We start from the raw sequence: 7,150 nt of genomic DNA, 5'->3' as shown, positions 1-7,150 counted from the left end.
CCACCGCAGCCTCTACCTGCCGGGCTCCGGCGATCCTTCCGCCTCAGCCTTCCGAGTAGCCGGAATTACAGGCGCGCGCTACCACGCCCGGCTAATTTTTTTGATTTATTGTAGAGATGAGGTCGCGCCTACCCAGGTGGGTCTCGAACCCACGGGCTCAGGCAATCCACTCACCTCAGCCTCCCAAAGGTGGGGGATTACAGGCCAAAATAACCTTTTCTTACTCCCTTTTTGTTTTTATTCCTTCTGCTTTGATACCTCTCTGAAACACTTTCCTCCTCTGAAACACAATGCAGTGATGATAGATTTATAGTCAGAAAAGTTAGCAGAATCTTTTAAATAATTCTTTATAATAAAAAAAAAATTACTTGCCTTTACCAGTGGAGAAAAGTATAGTTTCATTCAATACATGTCCATATGCACAGGCATTTCTGAGAGTAACTGGCAACTCTTGGGACTTGCTTTGATTTACTAAGAGTTGTTCTGGTTTGGGGCACCTGTCTGGCTAGCTTTGTATCTTTTGATGAGAATAGTTTACAGGAAACATGTCCTGCCTTCATGTGTGCCAGTTCCAATATCTTTCTGCATGTGGATTGTGTAGTTCCTTTATAGGTGGATTGGGGTTGTTTTGAGCTGTATACTTTGGGTGTGTTGCTTTATATTTTTTTTATTTTTTATTTTTTTAGGCAGAGGGCTCACTTTGTCGCCCAGACTAAGTGCAGTGGCATGATCATGGCTTAACTCAAAGTCAACTCCTGGGCTCAGGGGATCCTTCCCCACTTTTTTTTTTTTTTTTGAGTCATAGTCTCACTCTGTCGTCCAGGCTAGAGTGCAGTGGCACGCTCGTGGCCACCTAAGCCTTGACCTGCTGGGCTCAGGTAATCCTTCTTCCTTAGCCTTCCAAGTAGCTGGAACTACAGGGCACACCACCATGCCTGGCTGATTTTTTTTTTTTTTAATTGTAGAGATGAGGTCTCATCAAGTTGCCCAGGCTGGTCTCAAATCCCTGGACTCAGGCAATCCTCTTACCTCAGCCTCCCAAAGTGCTGGGATTACAGACTTGAACCACGCCTGGCCCACACTTTTTTTGTTTTATTGGTACAGATGAGGTGTCGCTGGTATGTAACCTGGTCTCACTTTGGGAGGCCAAGGTGGGAGGATCACTTGAGCCCACAAGTTCGAGACCAGCCTGGACAACATAGTGAGACCTCTTCTCTACAAAAAAAAATTTTTAAATGAGCTGGGTTTGGTGGAATGCACCTGTAGTCCCAGTTACTCAGGAGGCTGAAGTGGAAGGATTGCCTCCGCTGAGGAGGTCAAGACTTCAGTGAGTTGTTATTGTGCCACTCTGCTGCAGCCTGGGTGACAGAGTGAGAACCCCAACTCAAAAAGAAAAGTAAACTAAAATGTATAGTACTCTAAACACTAAAAACTGATCCCGTGGACTAAATAAACAGTTATTAAAAAGGGTTCCAGGCCAGGTGTGGTGGCTCATACCTATAATTCCAGCACTTTGAGAGGCAGAGGCAAGAGTATTGCCTGATCCCAGGGGTTTGAGACCAGCCTGGGCAAATTGGTGAAACCTCAGCTCTTCAATTAAATAAAAAAATTAGCTGGGTGTGTTGGCGTGTGCCTATTTTTTTTTTTTTTTTGAGTTGGAGTCTCACTCTGTCACCTCGACCTGCTGGGCTCCAGCGATCCTTCCGCCTCAGCCTTCCAAGTAGCTGGAACTACAGGCGCACACTACCACGCCCGGCTAAGTTTTTGATTTATTGTAGAGATGAGGTCTTGCCAAGTTGCCCAGGCGGGTCTCGAACCCGCGACTCAGGCAATCCATTCACCTCAGCCTCTCAAAACGCTGGGATTACAGGCAGAGCCACCGAGCTCGGCCAGCATGTGCCTGTTATTTCCAGCCACTTGGAAGGCTGAGGCAGAAGGATTGCCTGAGCCCAGTAGGTCAGTGCTGCGGTGGTGGTGATCATGCCACTGCACTCTAGCCTGTGTGACAGAGTGAAACTTTGACTCAATAATAATAATAATAATAATAATTGAAAGGGTTCCAAAGCAATATAGAAACACTGTGAATAACTAACTGAAAAGTAAACTTCTACAGCTATGTAAAGTATACAAGTGACTGAAACTAGATGGTCTATGAAGCAATGAAAACAGCAATGTTGGTATTGTGAACAAATTGTTTTTTCAAAAAATCTTTTGGAAAGCTTAGTAATTCTTTAGTTGACTTATTTTTGCAAAACTTAAGGGAACATTCATACAAGAGTAGCCTATATGTCCTGAGGCCAGAGCTAGGAAAGACTGGTCAGATTTTTAAAGAAAGCCGTTGTAACTGGCAGAGTCAGGAGGGAAATGGAGAGTAATTAGTGCAGCAGTAAAACTGTGCCTTCAGGCTCACAATATAAGGATGATGCTGGTAATAGCTAATCTTCAGTGCTCACCATGTGCCAGGCAGTTTGCCAGGCAGTTTGCTTTCATTCACTCGGTTGTTTTGCCCACAATCCCATTCACTTACCCCTCTCTGGTAAGCGGTGGTGCTAGGAATCTCCCTGACCCTCACAAGCATGTACCCTTTACGGTGAGCTATTCATACCTGGCTGGCTGGCAAAACAGTCCACAGCTGCTTCCTGAGTGGCTGGACCCTGCTGGCTCTGCCCTGGATGGGAATGTTCTTGCCTCCTTTTCTGCCAGCTCTGCTCACCTTAGAGCACTAGTACAGAATGAAGCCTAACTTCAAGGGTGAAACCTAATGCTGAAGGATTCATGGCCACACCCAGTGTGGCCTCTTGTGCCAGGGGCCACTCATTTCCTGCTTGCCCCTGTTTACTTTGTTCCATTGTTCCAGCACTGCAAGTAAATTTTTTCGTGAGCTGAGGGAGGAGGACAACTACTTCAGCCACCCCTTTAAACCTCGGAAGGTACAACCTAGGACAAAGTCTGCACTTGCCGCACCCTTTTTGGCTGTTGTCTTTTCTCCTATGATAGCTCTGGGTTTTTAGGTTTGTTTTTGTTTGTTTGATTTGGAGTCTCACTCTGTCGCCCAGACTGGAGTGCGGTGGCTGCTCCCGGCCACCGCGGCCTCAACCTGCTGGGCTCCGGCGATCCTTCCGCCTCAGCCTTCCGAGTAGCTGGAACTATAGGCACGCGCTACCACGCCTGGCTAATTTTTTGATTTATTGTAGAGATGAGGTCTTGCCAAGTTGCCCAGGCTGGGTCTCGAACCCGCGGGCTCAGGCAATCCACTCACCTCAGCCTCCCAAAGGCGTGGGATTACAGGCTGAGCCACCGAGCCCGGCTTGTTTTGTTTTTTAAATTTATTTTTTATTTTAAAGATGTGAGGTACAGTTCAGGATTAGGTATATAAGTGGTCATCGTAGTGATAGCATTTTGAAACCAAACTGAGGAAAATTCTAAAACAAGATCAGTTTCAAAGGTTTCCAGAATGATCCTCGACTCGCGTAGGCAGAAAGTGAAGCTTTGAAAGACCTAAGACAAACCATTCATTTATTGTTCCCACAGTAGAGTCCCAGGTTGATCCTCAAGGCAGCTTTGATGATTGACAGACAATTTGCTGGCAATAAGCCGGGCTCGGTGGCTCAGCCTGTAATCCCGCACCTTTGGGAGGCTGAGGTGAGTGGATCGCTGAGCCCGCGGGTTGGAGACCCGCCTGGGCAGCGAGACCTCATCCTCTATAATAAATCAAAAAAATAATTAGCCGGCCGTGGTAGCGTGCGCCTGTAATTCCGGCTACTCGGAAGGCTGAGGTGGAAGGATTGCCAGAGTCCAGCAGGTCGAGGCTGCGGTGGCCGGGAGCAGCCACTGCACTCCAGTCTGGGTGACAGAGTGAGACTCCAACTCAAAAAAAAAAAAAAAAAAAAAAATTTGCTGCAATAGTGGGAGAATTAAATCGCCATCTAAAAAGAAACCAGATTACATGTTGGGGCTGCATATGGATGGGCTTGGGACTGTCAGAATTGATGGAAGGGCTGCCTTATGGGGCTGATCTTGCTTAATGCGATCAGGGCCAACATAAGATCCAAGCTAATGTTGCCACTTAGCAATTCAGAGCTTTGCCTTTAGATAAAGATCTCTATCCAGACCTATGAAATATGAGCAGAGAGTAGGGGGTGGGGGAGAGAGGGTGAAGGTTGTCAGCAGGTTTGTAATTAATTGATAATAGGCTGGAAGAATTATGACTTTATTTTTCTTACCCATGTCTCCAGATCACAGGCATAACTTTCTACATAGCCTTGAAAATATGACTGTTTGTCTGCAGCCCAAAACATCGTCATTTACCATACTTCTATGAGGTCCCTGGTAAGAAGAGTAGGACTCTGAAAAGAGAGAGACCAGGGTTCTCAACTGTGCTGCCCATCAGAAGCAGACTGGATTTTTAAAAATGTGGTACATATACAGAATGGAATATTACGTAGCCACAAAGAAGGACAGAATTATGGACTTTGCAGCAACTTGGTGGATTTGGAGTCTATCATACTCAGTGATCTATCCCAGAAACAAAGAACTGAGTACCACATGTTCTCACTCATAAGTGGACCCTGAACATTGATCATAATACACATGAAAGGGACTGCAAGCTGGGCTCGGTGGCTCAGCCTGTAATCCCGCGCCTTTGGGAGGCTTAAGTGAGTGGATTGCCTGAGCCCACGGGTTCGAGACCCGCCTGGGCAGTGTGACCTCATCTCTACAATAAATCAAAAAATCAGCCGGGCGTGGTAGTGCATGCCTGTAATTCCGGCTACTCAGTAGGCTGAGGCGGAAGGATCGCCGGAGCCCAGCAGGTCGAGGCTGCAGTGGCTGGGAGCGGCCACTGCACTCCAGTCTGGGCGGCAGAGTGAGACTCCAACTCAAAAAAATAAAAAAATAAAATAAAATAAAACAAAAATTAGCCAGGCGTGGTGGCACATGCCTGTAGCTCCAGCTACTTGGAGGGCTGAAGTGGAAGGATTACCTGAGCCCTGAGGGTTGAGGCTACGGTGACTGTGAGTATGCCACTGCACTCCAGCCTGGGTGACAGAGTGATACATCGACTCAAAAAATAAATAAATAAATAAATAAATAAAAAATTTTAAAAAATAAAAATTTTCTAAAAAGAGAGAGTCCAGGGTTCTGCCTGTTCAGTCTCCCCTGATCAGGAGCTTGTAACTCCCCAGAAATATTTCTCCAATTACAGGAGATGGCCTCGGATTCATCCATGTGTTCCCAGGGTACCTTGCTACCATCTTTCCAAACAATCCACACCAAGGATCCATACGGGGAAAGTGGCCGCACAGACCTGTCTCAGGTCACCCTCTCCCTTTCCTGATTGAAGATTTGCAACAGCACCATTCGAGGGAAACTTTCTGGATTCGATAGAGGACTGAACTCCTACCCTGCTGTTATCCAGCAGCAAGCGCTTAAGAGGTCCTTGATCTGTAAGATAGGGATGATGGTGGTGACATTGTTTTGTCCCCCCACAGAGTTCTTAAGATGCTCAAATCAATATGAGAGCAAAAAGTCACCTTGAAAGCTGGATGAAAACCTGAGTTCCTGTGGTCGGTGTTCACGGTTGACAAAAGGCTTGATTCTAGTTCGGGTGTGGTGGCTCACGCCTATAATCCCAGCACTTTGGGAGACTGAGGTAAGAGGATTGCTTGAGCTCAGGCGTTCAAGACCAGCCTATGTGACGCAGTGAGACCTTGTCTCTACACAAAAATTTAAAAATTAGCTGGGTCGTGGTGGTGTGCATCTGTAGTCCCAGCTACTTGGGAGGCTAAGACGGGAGGTGCACTTCAGCCCAGGAAGTTGAGGTTGTGGTAAGCCATGACTGTGCCACTGCACTCTGGCCTGGGCAGCAGAGTAGAACCCTGACTCAAAAAAAAAAAAAAAGACTTGATTCCTTCTTCCCCCTTCTCAGCCAGCATACTGCATTTGAAAAGCATAAACAGGGCAACTCTCTTGGGTCCCCCCCTCCGTCCCCCGCTCTAGGAGTTTTTCTGTCCTCTCAATAAATCCTGCCTTAAAAAAAAAAAAAAAAGAATAAAGAGAGTCAGTTTTCCAGACCTGCCAGGTCTCTCTGTTCACAGCAGCTGCCCGAGGATCCACCTCATATCTGATAAGCGGGGTTCTTGGCTGAAGCTGGGAAGGGGGGCGTGGAGACAGATTACGAATCAGCTCCCCTCGGTCTCTCAGGCGCTGCCCCTTTCGGACCCCAGTGGATCCAGGACCAGATCTTATCCGTCTTTGCCCCTCACTCTTTTCTTTGCACAGATGGCCAGTGACAGGGAGCCACGCCTCCCTCTGTTTGTGTTCCCTGGTTTTGGCGCCTTGGCTGGAGCTTTGGATACCAGCTGCCTCCTGTTACATAGAGGAGCAAGTTCTCTCTCTCTCTCTCTCTCTCTGAGTCTGAGTCTCACTGTCCCCAGGCTGGAGGGCAGTGGCACGCTCACAGCCACAGCTACTGCAGCCTCGACCTGCTGAGCTCAGGTGATCCTTCCACCTCAGCCTTCCAAGTAGCTGGAACCACAGGCATGCACCACCACACCCAGTTAATTTTTGGTGTGCTGTAGATACGCGGTCTCGCCAAGTAGCCCAGGCTGGTCTCAAACCCCTGGGCTCAGGCAATCCTCTCGCCTCTGCCTCCCAAAGTGCTGGAATGACAGGTGTGAGCCACGCACCCGGCCCTGATGAATGTTTTCAAACTGTAGTATTAAACGGTAAAGTCACATCCTCAGGAGAAGGAAACACGGGCAAGTGGTGGACTTGACTCAACATGAAAGGCTGCCCTTCTTGATTCCTGCTGACTCATCAGTGGATCTCAGTGACGGAGCCTGGATTTTGGAGCTTTGTGCTCTGAGGACGCAGGGGCCGAAGGTCCTACAAAAGTGTGAGTGAGGCGAAATGGATGTACAGAACATGGCCACATTTGCTGGTGTGTTGAAACATCAGGGCTACTGTGGAGGAAGGACCGGACATGAAACAGAGGCATGGTTCTAATGCCTGGCCTTGCTACCTACCAGCCATGTCCGTCCGTCCGTCCTTCCTTCCTTCCTTCCTTCCTCTCTTTCTTTCTCTCTCTAGCCCTCTATTTTTTTTTTTTTTTTGAGTTGGAGTCTCACTCTGTTGCCCAGACTGGAGTGCA

This window comes from Carlito syrichta, unplaced genomic scaffold, assembly GCF_000164805.1.
Source record: "Carlito syrichta isolate Samal-C Ts95f unplaced genomic scaffold, Tarsius_syrichta-2.0.1 Scaffold308903, whole genome shotgun sequence".
NCBI classification, from domain to species: domain Eukaryota; kingdom Metazoa; phylum Chordata; class Mammalia; order Primates; family Tarsiidae; genus Carlito; species Carlito syrichta.
The sequence above is the reverse complement of the archived record's forward strand: the minus strand, read 5'-3'. Positions refer to the sequence as shown.